Raw genomic sequence first — 20,370 nt, 5'->3', positions numbered from 1 at the left:
TATGCAAAATAGACACTCAAGCCTTCAATACACTGTGTCAAAAACACAAATATGCAATAGGTAGGTGAGCAGCTTGTGATATTAGCAAAATCAACCGTGTAGGTGTATGCAAAACAGATACTAAATTCTGTTTAGTAAGTGCAATCTATAATGCTCAGCTCCCAGATTGCTAACTTTCAGTTTTGATTGTTTATTTTTACCCTTAAATTTGTATCTATAATTCTGTAATCACTGGGTTCCTTTCTCTTTAAATGCCCAACAAAATCCACTTCGGTTAAAGTCGACCAGTTCTCATAACCAACTGTTATTTTTCTGGTTGCTACTTTCTTCTCTAGAACAATCTAAATAAATCAATCAAACCTTGGATCAATTCTCCTGATTTTCTAAGTCCTGCCATTCCATTTTGTCATTTGATGTCTTGTTATTCTCCAAACCAGAAGAGATGCCACTTATTTTGTGCCATTTTCAGGTGTCCTTTCTACATTTGTCTCACTGAAAGTGCTTTTGGTGTCCATGGTAACCATTTTGGTGTTATCTGTATGTTTTGTGACGATAATTTGAGGCAGACTGCTTCTCCCACTGATATTTCTAATTTATGTATCAAAAATGATGAAAGATTCATGCAACAGCTGCATTCCATTTGTATATACACATCTTATATCTCTCAGATTGGTCCATGGGAAAGTTATTGAACAAAATTTGTTGATCCATTTGAGGGATATTAGAGCGAGTCTGAAAACTTGACAAAAGCAGCAGGTTTTGACAAAATCTTAAAGGAGAGGCGAGAGTGATCCTTAGGTTCAGCAGCTACCACTGGAGTGACTGACATTTGGGATGCTCTAAAGTCAAGCACTGGAGCAGCTCAGAGGGTTGATGAGGTGCAGATCTCAGAGGCAAAAAGGGTTAAGAAGGATAATGTTAGGAGGTGGAGGTTTCAATCAAAAGCCTTGATAATCAGCAAGGGCAGAGATGATGAGATGTATAGGCCTGGTGTGAACTAATACAGGCCCAAGATGGTTCTGGGTGTCCTCAGGGTTATGAGTGAGAACAAGGGAAATGAGACAGGAATGCATTGTAAAAATCAGATCTAGAGGTAATAAAGTCCTGGCCTAAATTTTATCTTGGCAGTGCCATTCCTCCATTTGGTTGCAAAAATTAGAATCAGAGATTAGAAGTTGGTTTAGCAGAGATTTTTGATTCATCTGACTCAGGAAGCCCCAACTCCATGCATCATTTTGCTTAAGTTGTCATCATTTCATTTTGAAGGAATGAAGATGGGAATATTCCTGGTCCTGAGCTACTCTATTTACCATGAAGATACTTTTACTGTGTGGCTTGATTTCTACATTTCAATCTTTACTGAACAGTCTCTGTGATGATTTTTGATAGATCATTGATGCCATTTTGCTGTGTTGAAGCTCCAACTGGATGAAAAACGTTCAGGCCTGGAAAAAAATTATAGGCAAAGAATTTCCACAGGACCCAGTTGGGAAACATAATAGATGAAAGACTTACAATGAAGCTATCCAAATTTCAAATTCAATTTGTCATGATCACATTGGCAGTGGCCAGGAAGTGCATAGCAGTTGCCTGGAGGTTCGACTCCTACTTGAGCATTGGACATTGGAACACAGAAATGCAGAGCTGTGTTCCCCTGGAGAATATTACCTACAACCTAAGGAAACAATATGGTACTTTTTTGAAGGTCTGGCCGCCCTATTTGAACAACATAGAAGCACAGTTGTAATGTGAACCACTGTGCCTCACCGCCTTGCTCTGCCCTCCCAATTCGCCCCTCCATTGGTGAGGGAGTGGAGGGGGTCCATCCTATTCTAGCCAGGGAAAACTATGGGAAAAGGAAGGCACTCTATATGCTGGCTGCCGTGGCACGACAAACCCATAAATCCCCAAATACAAGTTTCACACCTTTGCTGTTTGTGTCTTGTTTTTCATTGTGTACAAGTATAATTAGTTTGGTGTTTCAGGGGTGAAGGGAATTAAAAAAAGCAACACTCAAACTCCATGAGAAGACTGTAAGGAACTTGCAAATGCAAAATGTTATTAATGTGGGTATCATTGATAATGATATTGATGAAATTGACAAATGTTGAAGTTTGTGTGGAAAATCTATAAATAAAATATTCCAAAAAAAAGTTCAGGCACTTCCCTCATTTGCCTAATCGATGTGATCCAAATGCCATATTAAAGCCCAACATATTATCACACCAGGCCAAAAGTGGTATGTGCCAATTAATTTTCAAATTGTTACGTGACCTCAACATTGAGAAATTTCCTTTGCTGCAGGAAAGGATGTTAGAGGCATACCATCACCCTGAATTTTCTCCAGTCAGTTGCCCCAGCACAATTCCAAAAGATATCTCCAAGGAAAACTTGCATGTGAGCCCTGAGGAAGAAAGAAGTACCATATAATATGTGTAATTGTTGATACCGTGTAATAGTCGACTTCCCCCCCAAACTCCCACGCATCCAAATTCCCAATACGCCAACCGTGGGCTTACCATCAAATTCCAACCATCCAAGTTCTTGCCGTCTTGAACAGCGCAGGTATTTACGAGGTCAAAAGTTTGACCCGTGTAAAAATTGACCCCCTCTTTTTTGGCCTGAAAAAGTGATCCAAAAAATTTGATGATTACATGAGTATATGCGGTATTTAACAACACCTAAGCAGCTTGTTTAAAATTCATATGATGTAAAATCTATATTCCATTTCCGTATGAGGTTCAATGTAGCACCCTCACAACTCTCCAGAATTTGGAGATTCCATCCCTACTCTTGAGACTTTGAGCCTAATATGTAGCCTAATGCTCCACTACAGTACTGAGAGAATGTAACAAGAGCAAACTGGTGTTACAGTGAGATCTGGCTGTCCATGTAAAGAATCCCATGACACTATTTTGAAGAAGAACAGATGTTTTCTTTGTACCCAGTTAATATTTATCCCTCAGAAACATGGCTAAAAATATTATTTGGTTACCATAAGTTTGCTCATTATAGTGGCTTGCTGCACTATCATTCTTACCCTTCAGCAGAGAGCAGTTCAAAAAGGATTTTACAACTTGTGACAGTACAGATTCTATCACCAATGTGTCTATGTACAGATGGTCGTGTAGGATGACTGTGATTGGCTGAGAGTGTAGCCACACTGACGGGCAGGTCTTAAAGGATTGCTCCTAGCCAGACCATGTTATTCCGGACTGTTTGACCTCCTTGTGATACGCTCCAGTCTTTTAGTTAATAAAAGCCTTGGTTTGGATCAACAAGTCTTTGGTTCTTTCGACGCGCATTACACAACTCTTTGGGAATGCTGAGATCATGAAAAGTGCAAAGTAAACAGTAGGCTTCTTTATTGTTCCAAGAAGCAAAATTATGAAACAACAACAACATGCAAATGAACATTATTTTTAAAAGTAAACTGCCATTTCCTCCTGCCCTCTGTGACCTTGAGAGCCTGCATTAAAGATTACAATCAGTTACCAGTCTAGAGAAATTCATTTTTGGAGCCATTCCCCGTAAGAAGTTCAGCTAATATTTTCTTCGAAGCTGTGCTCATGCAGAAATGTTTAGATGCAAATTAATATTTACCTCAAAAATGGAGGTTGACTCTTCTCTCGAACAGAGCTAAAAATGTAGATAAATCAACTAGTGATGGCAGCATTAATTTTCCTTCATTGCACTTAATAAAATAACACAAGCTTCAGACTAAAATCCTTAATTCTCTTTATTTACTGATTTTACACTAAAGTCAATTCTGCTTCCATGAAAAATTCCCTTGATTATGACATCATAACTCCGATCTTGGACTGCTGTTAAAAGGCTTCCAGAGCTAGCAGTAGTGTCCTCCCTCTTCCCCAGTGTGGCTTACCAGTAAAATTTCAGGAAAGATAAAATAACAGACCCCATGGATTATCACATCTTAATATTTAAACCAAATTAACAGCTTTGTTTTAACAAGTTTTGATTATTTGGGGGAGTAATTGTAAATCAAGAACATTTTGGAACTATGCCTTCAATCAAGTCAGATAAATGTATTATGCAGGACCCTTTTATGAATGAAGAACGCCATTCAAACCATGATATTTAAGATATTAACGGGGCAACGCAAAACCTGCAGATGCTGCCATCTTGAGCAGACAGAGAATTGCTGGAGGAGTTCAGCAGGTCTGACAGCATCCGCGGGTAGAAATGGTCACTCACTGTTTTGGGTCTGAACCGTTTATCACGACTAAGATAAAAAGGTGAAATTACATAGCTAAAGAGGGAAAGAATTTGGGAGACGAACCCAAATGCGATGGGGTAAGGGACAGAAATAAAAGACAGGTGGAAGGGAAAGATCATTAGGAAGGGTAAGGGGGAAGAAGTGTTAGAGAGAGAAAAAATAGTTGAGTACAGGAGTAGGTAAGAAGAGATGGAAACAGTGGAATCAGAAGTGGCTTCCACTTGTTCATGAGCCATTCTTGCCTCAGAAGTGCATGGTTTCAAATTGGAGTACAGCACTGATCTGAGGGATGTTTCCAGCCTTTCTGAATGAAATCCACATTGTTCACACCCTTTAAAACACACTCCATGCCTTGTGAATAAATGTTTGACCATGCCACAGTCCATTCCTGGAGCAGTCCCAAACTGTTAGCAGTTGCAGTGGACAGGCCAAGCATATCGTATATATTTTTTTTACAAGTGTGAGGTGTTATACAAGGGTTGGATAAAAGGAAAGGCCTTGGAGAATATTGTAAATCAGAGAGACTGAGAAGTACGGGAGCAAAGTTTCCTGAAAGCGGCAATTCAGGTGAACAAGGTGGTGAAGAAGGCATTTGATATGTTGGCTTTCATTGGGACATCATGGTTCAGCTATACAAATAATTGATGTTATCAATAAGCTGGAAGGGATGCAGAGAAGATTCACCAGAACTTGAAGGCTTGGGTTATAGGGAGAGGTTGGAATCACTCAGCATAGGAGGCTGAGAGGTGATCTTGTTGAGGTTTACAAAACCATGATGGCCATGGATGAAGTAAATACTCACCGTCCATTCCCCAGGATAAATGACTCTATAACAAGAGAGCATGAGTTTAAGGAGAGAGGGAACATCTAAGAAGAACCTGGATGGCAGCATTGTCTGTATATGGAACAAGCTGCCAGAGGAAGCTATGAAGGTTTCCTATGAAGGCACAATTTTGATGTTCAAAAGAATACTTGGGTAGATATATGGCGATAGGGTTGATGAGGAAGGATATGGACCAAGTGTGGGCAAGGTGATGTGCACAGAATGCCACCTTGGTCAGGCTGAATGAGTGGGCCAAAGGGCCACTGCATATTAGAATGTTTTAATTAAATTAGTTTTTTTATTAAACCCTCGCCCTTCCATAATCTTCAGTGAATTATTTATTTTATTACCTCCCACAAGGAGTACGTGTTCACCCCAGGCTGGGAATGTTTATTAAGATCTTTACCTGTTTAGTGAAATAAATCTATCATTCCTTTCTCACTGAGCGTTTTCTCCTGATGAAGCGGAACTGAGACCCTTCCCTCTGCTGATTCAAGAGGTTCAGATTCTGCAGAAATATTTAACGAGATGAACCCTGGTGCTTTGACTAATATTCACCCAAGGTAGCCTAAACAAAACACAAATAGATTCACTGCTTTGTGCAATGCTCTCTGCATTAGGTATCTGCTGTATCATCTGTGAAGCATTTGCAGACATTTCTGAGAGATGTGATAAGGTGCTGCATCAATATGAGTCTTTCTTCCATCATATGACAATGCAGTTTGTTTTTCAACCTCTGTCAAGCCGATGGTACTGTGGTGTAGAGTTAAATTACCAGACGGGTAACCCAAAGGCTAATTATGTGGAAATTGTGTGTTTAAATCCTACTGGAGAATTTAACCTCGGTTACTTTAAAATAAATATGATTATTTTCAATAATGTTGACCATGAATCTACCAAATTGCTATAAAAATAGATTGAACAGCAATGTTTATGGAACCCTAACCTCTACCTGTTAAGCCTATAAATGATTCCAGAAACATGGCAATACAGTGGCTTAATTTTCTATTAAAATGGCTCAGCAAATTGCTCAATCGTTTCTGAAGCTGTTCATCACCATCTTCTCTGAGGGAATTAGGGTTGGATATTAAATGTCAGCTTAGTCTGTGAAACCCACACACTGGGGAAAAGGAAGTTCCATCAGGCAAGATCATCCTTCACAATTGAAACCATCCACTTAAAACAGAGGTGCAGAGGAACTTCTTCAGCCAAAGGACTGAAAATCTGTGGAATTTCTTGTCACAGGTCATTGTGGAGGCCAGGTCATTGGGTGTATTTAAGACAGAGATTGATAGGTTCTTGATTAGCTGGGGCATCAAAGGGGAGAAGGCCAGGCAATAGGGTTGAGTTGGAAAATGGATCAGCTTATGATTAAATTGCAGGGAAGACTCAATGGGCTGAATAGCCTATTTCTGTTCCAATGACTTGTGGCCTTATGGTCTAAACTTGGATCAGAGCTTAAATATTCAATATCCTTTTGTCATTGATTGGAAATATTGCAACTTATATAAACTTTGCAAACAGATTTCATTTTCCTCCCGATTTTCCAATGATTGTTGAATTGCCTACTTAGTTGAACAAATAGGATCCTGCAAAGTCCACTAACAGGGAAATCAAAACACCTGCAGATACTGGAATTCTGAGCCAAAAGCATTGTGCTACAAACTCAACAGATCAAGTGACATCTGAAGAATGGTTAACTTTTTAGGTTGAAGACCCTTTATCACAACTAGGAAAAAGGGGGGAAAAACAGTTAGTTTTAAGTTGCAGTGAGGGTTGAGGGATGGATTGGACAAAGGAAATATCTCTAATAAAATGAGCTCAAGATTACCATGAGAATAAACTGTTGATGACGTAATCTGATAGTTTAATGATAGAGAAATAGAGAACATAAACAAAGGAATAAAAAGAAAACAGAAAGGAATGTAAAATCAGAGAAGTGCAGAGCTGTAGGAAATCCCAAATAGGTCAGGTTTGCCAAATAAATATTTCATATGGATGATATAAACAGAAAGACGTTGCCTGACGATGTTGAAATTGATATTGAATTTTGAAGCCACAATGTTCCTCAAGCTTACTTTGAGCCATGTGATAACAGTACAGGAATGAGTGGGATGGAGAATGACAGTGGCAGGCAACCAGAAGCTCAAGGTTCCCACTGCAGAATGAATATAGATGCTCTGCAAAGCCATCATCCAATCTGCCTTTAGGTTCTCTATTGTGGTGGAGCCTTATTGTGAAGAACAGTACAGTACACCAAGCTGGAAGAAGTGCAATCAAATTACTGTTTCACCAGAAAAGATTGTTTGGGTCTTTGAATGTTGGGAAGCCAGGAGAGAAAAGGATGGATGTTCCATCTCCTATGGTTACATGGAAAAGTGCTGTGAGGGGGAAAGTGGTTGGAGATTGAAGAGAGGAAGCAGTGAGTCTCCAATAGAGAATGCAGAAAAGGGTGGAAGAGATACATATGTATGGTGATGGAACCTCATTAAACTGATGAGTGCAGAAGCTCCTGGAAGAGAAAGTGGCCATCAGACAATTATATCATTGTTCTCTCTGGGAGTAGATATGGGTGAGTAGAATAGAGCTGGTCATAACAAATGTAGGGAAAGGATTAGAAAATGTGGAAGAATGAGTAATGGCTGAAGAAATGGAAGTGAATGACTTAAAAAGAAAATTGGAAGAAAGTGACAAAAAAGTTAAAGAAACACAAGAGTTGTTAGCTAAGAAGATGGATATAATGGAAAACTATAGTAGGGAAAACAATATAAAGATAGTGGGCCTAAAGGAAGATGAAGAAGGCAAAGATATGAAAGAATTTATAAAAGAATGGATCCCAAAAGTCCTGGGAATGCCAGAAATGCAGGAAGGAATGGAAATAGAAAGGGCACACCAAACACTAGCCCTGAAACCACAGTCACAACAAAAACCAAGATTCGTTTAAGTAAAATTTCTGAGATACACGACAAGAGAAAATATATTGGAGAAGGCGATGAAGGCGAGAAGGAGAAAGGAGGGAGGGGACAGCAGCATTGAGGGGGAGGAGGGATGACTGGGTGGATGTAGGAACAGGGAAGACAGGAAAAGAGGGAGGGGAAAGAAAAGGTGAGCAGGTTTAGTGGAAGGCAGTAAAGTCAATGTTAATGGCACCTGGCTGGAGGGTGCCCAGACAGAAAATAAGGTGTTGTTCCTCCAATCAGCAGATGGTCAGGATGGGATAGTACACAAGGCCATGGACCAGCATTTCTCAACCTTTTTACCCTTGTGGAACCCTTGAAATAGTTTTCATGTCTCAGGGAACCCCTGCATAAAAATTATTATATACCATTATTAATATCTATCTCTTTTATATTTTTACCGTAGTTCACATAGTAAACGTTTTTTTTTTTGGATAACTTGTTTAAGGAAAAAATTACTCCTTTTTCTGTCAAATTTATTGGCAATGCAAAAAAAATCAGGCTGCTCGTTTATGAGACCTCACACCGAGGTTTTTATTTTAAGTAATATAAGAGGTTGAAGTTTTTATTATAATAACCAAGGATTTTCCAACAATATGCCAACTGTGTATAGTAAAATTATGAATATAAAATTAAACAAAAATTACTCAAAAATGCATTAGCCTATTTATCACTGTTTCTCACGGAACCCCTAGTGACCTCTTGCGGAACCCAAGGGTTCCGGGGAACCCTGGTTGAGACACACTGCCATGGACAGACATGTGAGAATGGGAGTTGACTCAGAATTGAAGTGGTTGGCCACTGGGAGGTCACTGTTGCTGCAAACGGATCAGAGGTGCTGAGCGAAGCGATCTCTCAGTCTGCGACCGGATTCTCCGATGTAGAAAATGCCACAAAGGGTGCACTAGATGCAGTAATTAAGCCCTCTGGATGTATCTGTACCTTTGCTACTGTTTGACCTGCTGAGCTTCAACCACGTGTCTACAGATTTATGAGGTGTATAGAAGAGCCTGGTTCTGTGCTTTACAATTCTATGACCCTGTGACACAATGGAGATGGAGGAATTGGGAGAATGACGAGATTTGGTATGTCACCAAAGACTTGCATATTTCTACAGGTGTACCATGGGAGAGTATTTTGACTGGTTGCATCACTGTCTGGTAAGGAGGTGCCAGTGCATAGGACAGGAACAGGAAGAAGGTTCAGGAGCCTAAAGACACACACTCAACATAAGAAAAAACAACTTTTTCTCCTCCGCCATCAGATGACAAATCATTCAATGATCCTGTGGACACTATCTCACTTTCTCTTTTTTTGCACTAATTATTTATTTTTCAAATCTTGTATTTATGAAATTGTAATTTATAGTCATTTTTCCACCTTGTTCTGCACAATATTGCTACTGCAAAACAATAAATTTCAGGACACATATTTGTGACAATAAATCTGATTCTGATTCTGACAAGTAGTAGAGTAGAAGGGGGTATGATCAGGAAAACTGTGGGAGTAAGTTGCTTGCTTGGTGGTGGATATAGAGAATATCATTCCATCACCTTCAGTCAGGCCCTGGGGAAAGAACCTGACTCCAGATAGGTGGAGGAGTGATGTGGGGGGTTATCAGCACTCATCTATTACTTTAAGTCAAAATACTTTGGGAAGGAAAATCAAATCTTTAGTTCCCCAAATATTAAAAAAGTCTGAAATATTATTTAAATGTGTCTATTTATTTATTTTAAAATGGGACATATATAAATTTGGATTCTTGGGACATTGAATGGCCCCCTATAAATACAACATTTACTTCTTTGACCAAAGCTTCACAGAACTCATTGGCACCTGTAATCCTATTCATCATAAAGCACTGAAAAGCCTCCATTTACTCTGTAAGAGTGAACATTATGCTATGGGAGTAATATTGTTCTCGTGTGGATAAAGAAATCTTTTGCTTCCCAAACAAGTAATGATTCACCGTGTTGAAAATAATAATGCATTCAATTAAGCTGTCACCACGTACAGCTACGCACAAATCCACTCATAAAAGTCAAATAAACCATTAGGGCTGTGAAGAAATTTCCCCTCCTCCAGGAAACTGCACCTTTCTAAAAGTTATTTTGAGGTTCCCCAGAGAATTCCAGATGCTCCTGCAAAAGATCCTAGCTTTCCTGTCTCCCTGATTTCCTCCCTCACCATACCACTTCGACCATACAATACACCAACTGCACTATATAAAGAACAGTTGAAAACAAAATGACCAATGTTCAAATTTGGATTGGCTCTTTTTTTACATCTGTTTCACTCACTCTGGTGAATTTCTTAAAGGAGAGAGATCACAGGACAAGTGTAATGAACCAGATTTATAATTCCAAAGTATCAGAAAGCATTTGAAAAGCTTACAATATGTGGTAGAGAGGTTTAGTCTTGCATTTATATGTGGTGACATGTGAATGTGTCAATTTGATTACAGTTTTTAATCTTTTACAATGCCTTAAAACCCCATGCCTGTCACCTATTCCCATCCCTTCTGTAGGGACCAAAGTGTTAATCTTTTGAGATGTTAGAGAGAGACCTTGGGTTGCAAGTTCACTGTTCCCTTAAAATGGATTGGGCAGCGAAGAAGGCAATGGACATGCTTACTTTTGTAAAACAAAGCCTAGAGGAAACAAGTTCACACATCATATTGCAGCAGTACAAAATATTGGACTTGGAGAATTATGTCAATTTCTGGTTGCAACACTCTCAGTGTGATAGCCTTAAACAGAGAGTAGAAGAGACTCAGTATGTTATCTGGAATGGAGGGAAGAGACTGGGCTTTTACTTACTGAAGTAAAGGAAGCTGAGGGGTGACCTTCCTGAGGTTTGTAATGTTATGTGAAGTACAAATAGAATTTCAGGGTAAGGGAGACTATATCTAACAATGTAAAGTGAGAGGGGAGAATTTTAAAGGAAATCTGAAGGGTGCATTTTTCATCCAGAGGGCAGTTATTATCTGGAACAAACTGCAAAAAGAGGTGGTAGAGACAGATATAACTAGAACATTTAAAAGACATTTGGACAGTTGAATGGGAAACAAGTAGAGAGGTATGGTCCTAATACAAGAACATGAGATGAGAGTATATAGGCATCGTCATGGATAAGTTGGGCCAAATATGGGTTTTTTTACCCTTTTCATCCAAATTTTAATGTGTTGATCCTTTGAATTCTGAAATTAAATTACCCTATTTTCCAAGAACACTTGGTTATTAAGCTGCACTTTTAGAAGCATAGAGAGCAAAAAAAAAAACTTGGATTAGAACATAGAACATTACAGCGCAGTACAGGCCCTTCCACTCACCAAAATATACCTATCAAAAAAAAACTTACCCATGATTTCTTCCTTGAACATTCCTCCCTTTCCTTTGTACAGATGTCCTCTGGTGATTGCTACTCCCGTCCTTGGAAAAAGATGCTGGCTATCTACTTTATTTATGCTTCTCATAATCATGTAGATTACCTCTCATCCTTCTTCGCTCTAAAGAGAAAAGCCCTAGCTCTGCTGATCTTGCCTCTTAAGACAGATTTTATAATCCAGGCAACATCCTGGTAAATCTTCTCTGCATCCTCTCCAATAGCTTCCAAGTACTTCCTATAATGAGGTGATCAGAAATGTACACAACATTCTAAGTATGGTTTCACCAGAGAACTTAATCCCCCAACTAATGAAGCCTAGCATACCATAGGCCTTCTTAACTATCCTATAAACATGCATGGCAACCTCAAAGGATCTATGGACTTGGACCCCAAGGCCCCTCTGTTCTTACACTCTGTTAAGTATCTGGCCATTAACCCCGTACTTAACCTTCATTTCACCTTCCAAAATGCATAACCATACTTGTATGGATTGAACTCCTTCTGCCACTTTTCTGCCCAACTCTGCATCCTGTCTATAACCTGTTGTAATGTACGACAACCTTCTACACTATCCACAACACCTCCAACTTTTGAATCATCCACAAACTTACACGTCCATCCTTCTATTTCTTCATCTAGCTCATTCATAAAAACCACAAAGAGCAGGGGTCCCAGAACAGATCCTTGCAAAACTCCACTACTCACTGACCGCCAGACAGAATGCTTTCCATCCACTACAATTCTCTGTGTTCTACAGGAAAGCCAATTCTGAATTCACACACCCAAGGTTCCATGGATCCCATGCCTCATGACTTTCTGAACAAATCTCTCATGGGGAACCTTGTCAAATCCCTTTCTAAAATCTACATAGACCACATTTATCACCCTGCCTTCATCAACTTCTTTGTTACCTCCTCAACAAACCTCAATTAGACTCATGTAGCATGACCTTCCCCTCACAAAGCCATGTTGACTATCCCTGAGAAAACTGTACTTCTCTAAATGTTCATAAGTCCTGTCCTTAAGAATCCTCTCCATTCATTTGTCACCATTGATGTAAGATTCACTGGTCTATAATTTCCAGGAATCTCCCTATTACTTTTTTTTTTAAAACAAGGTTTCCACATTTGGTATTCTCCAATACATTGGCATCTACCCTGTGGCCAAGGAGGACACAAAGATCATTGCAATGTCCCAGCAATCTCTTCCCTCCCTTCCCATAGCAACCTGGGGTTGATTAAAGATGGAATATTGTCCTTAAATTGATTTAGTAACCATTCATAATTTTTCCTTTCCTAATCATTTATTTGTCAGAAAACACCTTCAATGTCTACTTGACATCAAAACAAACTGGGTGAGCACTTTGATTTTGGTCACTTTTATCAATCTAATGCCAAAAATCCCTTCATTTGCAAATAAATGTACAAGCTCAAGGTTGTCACTAAAACAGAAAAGAAAACAACAACTGTTAGTTTGATGTTTAATATTCACCCAAAAATCTGGAGACCCTTGGTTCAAAGTGAAACTTCCCAAACATATTTGTGATGTTCCTTCTTAGAGTGGATGCAGATATTTGCTTTATAGGAAGAGATGCCACTAGCAGGTGTTTATGTACAAGCAACATCAACTTTCAAGTCTCCTTCTGGAAAATACTTGACAATATCAGGACAAATCTTTTGAAAGACATCTATTTGATTATCTAGTTCCAAAAGATAATGAGAACAGGTAATACTACTGACAGATCCCATTCCTCCCCAATTAGATTAACTGCCTGGCCTAAGTTGTCTCCACACATGTGTAGCCATCATGCTGACCTCCCTTTCATCCTTTCTCATGCCCCACCTCAGTCCCGAGGGTTCTCCAGTGTGAATCTGTCTGCATTGCCTGCAGAATACTTTCTTTCATGTGATCATGGCCCCTACCATCCAAATACCATTGTAGAAACAATTTGTCATTATTCACTGTCCGATTTAAATTTAATATATATTTTTTTAAATTAGCACAGTAAAGGCCCTTTCAGCCCACAAGCCCGTGCCACCCAATTACACCCAATTAACCTACAATCCCCGGTATGTTTTGAAGAGTGGAAGGAAACTGAAGCCCCAGGGGAAAACCCATGCAGACACGGGAGAACGTACAAGCTCCTTACAGACAGCACAGGATTTGAACCAAGGACCCGATCACTAACTTCTACACTAATCGAGGTGTCCCAGTGTTGATACTAGCAGAAAGTTGCCTATCTCCTGTGCCTCTTGATTGCCGGTAATTTACCCATCAAATTCTTTACCCAAACTGAATGCACGATTCTTTATTTTAAAATTTGTTTCAGCTTCTCTCTCTATTTAGTAAATAGTGGGACCTTACACAATTGTTCCACTTCAAATATTTCTCCTGTTCCAGAGATCCGTGTCCATTCTTGTTGTGTATATTTGTGTGTATCACTTTGGACAAGTGCCATGGAAATTCATCCTTACAAAAAAATAAAAAATTTATTTAAAAAAAAAAATTCATCCTTACAAGAGGGAGAAGGATGTACGAAGGTACCACTGAACTGTACAAAGAGAGAAAAAGAGACAACAACTATTGGGATGGAAAACAGAGGAAAAAACACAGAAATGCTGGAGGAACTCAGCCAGTCTCGCAGCATCCATAGTAGCTAGAGGTACAGTATATTACTGACATTTTGGGCCCAAGGCCTTCCTCAGAATATGAGTGAAAAGCAAGCAGGTGTCTAAATTAAAAACTGGGGAAAGGAAGGGGGAAGAATGGGAAAAGGAGGAGCTCAGACCAACAGCCAAAAGTGGACAATTGGATTTGAGGAAAGGTTAGAATTGATTTTGGCTCTATGAAAGAAGAGAGAGGGAAAAGGGAAGAGAGAGAGACAGAGACAGAGGAAGATCACTGTGGCGGCGGTGGAGGTGGGGGAGGGGGTGGGTGGTTCTAACTGAAACCAGAAAAGTTGATGTTAATGACATCCAGTTGGAGGGTGCCCGGACGGAAGGTGAGGTGTTGTTCCTCCAATTTGCGGGTGGTCTCAGTCTGGCAGTGCATGAGACCATGGACAGACATGTCAGCAAGTGAATGGAGTGGGGAATTGAAATGGTTGGCTACTGGGAGATCCTCGCTATTGTGGCGGGCATGTTTTTCTGAGATAAAGAGGTGAATAGGCAAATGCAAAAGAGGAGGTGAACTGTACAGTTTGTGCAGATGCCACTCATCAGGCAACTAGCTTGACTTTATGCCAATAATTGTTTTACAATCACGTACATATCATATAGCTAATTTTAGTGAGATTTAGCATCAGACTTGATGTTGTAAATTTCTGTGTGCAAGAGCTTGAACAATAGGAGCTGACGTTTGGAGTCACTTTGCTCCATTGACACAAGGGTATTTGAAGGGGATTGCATTATCGAGAGCTTCCTGTTTACAAGAATCACAGTTGCAGCTTTGCTGTACTGCTGTAAGGTCACAAATAGAGGGGAAGCTTTTTCAAACACTTGTCATGTTTATTAAGTTTCAGATTGGAGGTGTCAAATGGTTAAACACAACTTTACTGCAATAGCCACAGCACAAAGTTTTCATTTAATGTGGTATGTAAATTGCATTCGAGAAACATAACACATTATGTTCACTCAGTATGAATGAACATTGACTAATAAAAAGAGACACAAAAGATTAAGGCAGAACCCTAACAGTTACAGTAATTATATTATTTTAAGCTTAATGCATGAAAGCAAACTAACTGCAGACAAATAACCTTTTAATAAACCGTTTATTGCATTTGTGTTCATTTTGGAAGAAAAGTTATGTGGTCACTGTTGCAAAGTTTTATAACAGAGTATATACTTTAAAAAAACATTGAATTTGACATTTTACTCTACAGTGGGAACATAACTTTCATTTTTGGTGATATGCTTCTGAAAATAAATTTGATCAGAATTTCCAATTCATTTATCTTGTTTTATAAGGAAGCATCTTACATCTCATCCCAAGTTATGAAACCACGTTTTAAAATGTGGAAATGTAGATAAAGCTCTGCTCAGTGGAGCACAGCTCAATGCACCCAGTGACATTTCTTTCATAACCACTAGCAGGTGGCTCCTTTTCTGTATTTTGCTAATGGAGTGGCAAGCAATGAGCAAGGTTCCTCTCCCTAGGGCTGAAAGGCAAAAACAGAAATGTGTTTTTCAGCAGTAATTAGCTCAACAACTCCTGGAGGTGGCCCACCAGTATGGAACCCCATTCATGGTAAAAACAAAGGGAGAAAATTAACCAGAGGAGTCTGACTTGCTGCTGAAGTTCATGCCGCTAAAAATGCTCCACAATTCATAATCATCTTCATTTTGTAAAAATCTGTTGACTATCAGTAACACATTGTTCAAATCAGTTTTTTTACTGATTACTTTGCTATTTCGCTGCTTTATTACACCCCACTTTTACCTCTCTCTTATCAAATAATCTGGGGATATCGGGCTGGGAGACTCATTTATTCTTCCCGGCTGTGATAGAATGTCATGCCATTTTCATGCCTGACACCAGATTCCTGAAATGAAAACCATTCCGAGCTGCAGCATGAGAAGAAGTTATCACAGGACAGATTCAAGGATAACCTTCAGCCCCATTGACCATTAAGAATCCTTCACCCATGAAACACTCGAAGTAGAGAGGGAGCATTGGAGATGGTACTAAGAATCGGAAGCCCTTACAGAGGTGCACCACCTCACCACACACCCACCTGTCCTACAGACCGCTCCTGCCCATCCATGGCAGAGCCCACTGTTCCCACACTGACCTTCTAAAAAACTAGAGTGGAAGCTAATTATCTTCAAATCCAAGAAACTACCTTTGTAGAGGAATGAGATCTCCAGAGCAACCATTCACAACTGTTTGCATGGTCATTTTAAGTTCATTTTCTAGATCTGAGTATTTTGCAACCATTTATTGCCTATCCTTAATTGCCCTTGCAAAGGTGGTAATAAGCCACCTTCTTGAACCACTGCATTCTTTGTGGAGAAGGTACCTTTGGGCAGGAGGTTTCAGGATTTGTATCTGGTGGTAAGCAAATTTAAGTTCTTGGGAGTCAATATCTCAGAGGATCTTTCCTGGACCCAACACACTAATGGTATCATGAAGAAAGCACGCACTATACGCCACAGAAATTGAACAAGGCTAAGCCAAAAATTTCAGATCAATGTTTTAGGTATGACACAGAGAAGGGAACTTTTGTGCACTCAACCTGGTCATACTCCAAGGTGAGGCCCTTTTGGCTAGAGCTAGGCCAAGTCCTAAAGAATATCTAAGGTAAAGAATTTTCACAGGTCCCAGAGTGGTTTCTGTTGGGAAACATCATGGATATAAGATTTACGATGAAGCTGTCCAAAATTCAAATCCAATTTGTTTTGATTGCTTTGGCGGTGGCCAGGAAGTGCATAGCGGTTCCTTGGAAGTCAAACTCTCACCTAGGCATTGTGCGCTTGAATGCAGAAGTGCAGAGCTGTGTTCCCCTGGAGAAAATTACCTATAAATTAATTCCACACCTTCCTTAAAATTTGGCAACCATACCTGTGTTACATCGGTACAAAGATACAGTGTGCTTCGTTGCTCTGTTTGTTCTCGTCTACCCCCCTCCAAGGAGAGGGGGGGAGGTGGAATTCAACCATCCATCCATCTTAATTAGGTTGAGTCATGAAAATGTAAAGATCGAGGCCAGCGGTGGGATCCTAACAAATCCTACAATTTTTGTTTTTTCATTGAGTTTATACCTACTTTTTCATAAGAATTTTTATATGTAATCGCTTTGTTTTACTTTTTGGTCCTTATGTCCCTAATATGTCTGGAAAGTAAAGGGACACTGTAAAAATGTTACAGGAATAGGGGATGAGAACTAATTTATCGTTGCTCTCCCTCTTTTCGGGGTAATCGTCTATTTAATTTTGTCTCTGGATACATTAATTGGGATAGGAAGGGGGATGGGGGGGCAGAATTGGACTCGATGGTGAATCTTGTATATAATTGAAAAATGTAGTGTGTTTTTATTATATATTATTATGGATTATTGACATCATTTAAGTTTGAAAAGTATAAATAAATTATTCAAAAAAACAAAAGCACGTCACCACCCCTACTTTCTCTGGAGTTTGCTGAGGTTTGGTATGACATCAGAAACTCTGGAAAATTTCTACAGAGGTGTGGTGGAATCTGTGCTGACCGACTGCATCATGGTTTAGTATGGAAACATCAATACCCCCGAGTGTAAAGCTCTCCAAAAGGTAGTGGACACAGCCTAGGGATGATGGTGAAAGACATTTCTGAACATGGAGCTTCGTAGAAAATTGGAACTTTGCCCTTGTAAATGGCAATTGAAGCTGGGTCAAAAGCTACACTTAAATCTGAGAAACCTCTTTTTCTGTCAGCTAAGGATATGGGGGAGGGGAGGTGTGGGGAGGTCAATAGGCTGTGTTAGTTCATAGATCAATCCTGATCTCATAGAAAGGCAGAAAAATGTTTTTTCTAACACCTGTCATGCTCTTAAACCTCCCTGTCCCAGTCTAGCCATAAACTATTCCAAGACCACCAAAGATCTGCCTTCACTACTGACAGCACATTTTTTTGTATTACTGGCCAAATATTTATTTATGAATCATCCTTTCTTTCTCTTCTTATGTGTTAATTGTACTTAATTATTGTTATAGTGTGTTTTATGTACCTGGAAGCTGCAGCAAATAAGGGTTTTGTTAAATCTGGCCATTGTGCTCATTCGTTCATTCACTTCTTTTGTGGAGATTGAATTCTAGTTGCATGTCATAGAATGGGTTTTTCTAAGAAACATATACCAGAAGTTCTCCTTTCTGGGGCTCAGATTGTATTAAGTTACTGACCTCAGTTAGGATGATGACAGGGGTTTTATATTTGACTTTAATAACCTCAGGCCACGGAAGCAAAGGCAAGGCTGGCTCTCAGCTATTTTTCCATTTTACACGTACTTCTGGAAAATGCTCACTTCTACAGTCCAAAAAAGGTCATTTTCTTTTCCTTAAATCTTAATATCTCAAATGACGGAAAACTATTTCTTTTTGGAATGAAGCCATCTGTTTACAAACTTTCAAAGGAAGTTGGATTATGATAAACTAACAAAGTATTAAAGATCTGAAGATTCATTTGGATACAGTTCAAAATCAGCACCCTTCATCCCATTATAACTTTCATTTAGCTCTTTATCAGAGAAAAGCTATTGTCATGATGTCAGACCCCATGAGTTTCAAAGTGACAGAGAAATTCCTTTTATGGTTTATTTGAGGAGAACAATCATGTCGAAATTCTTGAAACTGAGAAGTTAATATAGGCCACGATATCCAATTTTCATGAGCTTAATGTTGAACTACAGGAGATAAACTCAAGAAAGTAATACTAAAGAGACCGTGAAAATCTCATCACTTTGTGAATGTTTTCCTCATCCACTTTACCTCACAACTGAAAAGAGGAGCATGCTTTCTTTTTAAGTTCAAAAAGTCAAAGTGACAGGTAATGCAAAAATGCATTATTGCAATAAATATTGTAATGCAATAATCCAATAATGCAGGCCACCATTAATGGTTGAACAGGTTCAGCGAGAAAATCACCTAAGTCCAGGAGCAGTGATTCAGATAACACACGATGTTGGCCTCACAAGGTTTATCAATTATTAAAATTAGATGTAATTGAGCGGGATGTTGAGGAAAATTGGAAGTTACACAAGCATGATCTCGGAATCTTTTTCATCAAATTTATTTGCAGGATAAAGGTGGTGCTGGAAGGTTGCCCAACATTAATTACTGCTAAAAAGATAATATCACTAAAGTAAAAGAGACAAGGCTTTGTTCATCATCATTCCAATTAATTACATTGATGGCTTAGGGTTAACAGAAGAAAAAAATAATACATAGGGTGCATGAAGTTCAAGGTGACGAGAGGAAATTTTAGAAGGCACATTGAGAGAGCCACAAGAATGTAATGGAAAGAGGTCAGATGTTAGAGTTCAGAGAATTATCTCTTTTGTCACACATGTTCTGTTCAAGCCTTAGAGGGTTGGAAGCGACTGCCCAAAAATTTAGTTTATATTATAAATAGTCCTTATAGTTTATGGAAAAAATCACTGATGCACTGGTACTGCACCACCAACCTCTCCATTCCAATTAATTACACAAATGGTCCATTCATTAAATTCACTAATTTTATTTAAAGTAATCACAAAATCGTACAGTGAAAGTTCAGTTAAATATTCCTGTACCCAGTGATAGAAATTCCCAATCATAATGAACATTCAGTAGGATCACATTAATGAGAAAGAATAACTTGCTGATTGGAAGAAAGTTTAATCTCAGTAATTACATCTGCTACTGTCCAGATAGAGTGGAATTTATAATGTGAACAACTAACCAGACATTGAATGTTTATATAGATCTTACCAAATTCTAACTTGTTTTGTCACAAAGGTTTTTGAATTTCTCAAACAATGCAGCCTCCTCCAGCTGGTGAAAATTTTTTACAAATTAATTCATTCATTCTAGGTTTAAAAAAAACATCTGGATAAAGATTGCCTCTTGTAATGCTGTGGAGAAAAAAAATCCTGCGGCATAGCTGTAAGTGCACTGTAACCAAGGGAACAGCCTCCACAATTGTCTTAAAGCCTCAAAGCACCAGTTGTGCATCCCTCTGCTAAAGCTCAGCTTTGTGTTCCTGTGCTGACCACTGTCAGAAGTGTTTGCATTTCTGTGAGTAGGAACCATGGACCGAGGTGGGGAGAACAGAAACCCAAATTGTTCCCAATGTCACAATGAGGAACACTAAATTTCAAGTTTAGAGTCTCTCCATCCAAATAACCTGATTATACACCCAGAAAGAAAGGTTTGGGAGTCTTGCCTCAAAATTTAGCCACTAGGTTGTTTCCTAAATGAAGAAAAAGAGAAAGAATTGATGATCAGAGTACT

The 20,370-nt window shown here is 39.1% G+C and overlaps 1 long non-coding RNA gene across 1 annotated transcript; it reads right to left on the bottom strand.

The window, feature by feature from the left end:
* Positions 1 to 1,281: 1,281 nt before the first annotated feature.
* LOC138741856 (uncharacterized) lies at positions 1,282 to 3,689 on the bottom strand. Its single transcript, XR_011343821.1, has 4 exons — positions 3,604 to 3,689; positions 2,520 to 2,621; positions 2,326 to 2,404; positions 1,282 to 1,445 (listed from the first exon to the last, which is right to left on the bottom strand). It is a non-coding gene; the product is annotated as an uncharacterized lncRNA (long non-coding RNA).
* Between the last annotated feature and the right edge of the window lie 16,681 nt (positions 3,690 to 20,370).

This window comes from Narcine bancroftii, chromosome 8, assembly GCF_036971445.1.
Source record: "Narcine bancroftii isolate sNarBan1 chromosome 8, sNarBan1.hap1, whole genome shotgun sequence".
Lineage (NCBI taxonomy): Eukaryota > Metazoa > Chordata > Chondrichthyes > Torpediniformes > Narcinidae > Narcine > Narcine bancroftii.
Note: the sequence above shows the minus strand (reverse complement) of the source record. Positions and strands in the feature narration are given on the sequence as shown.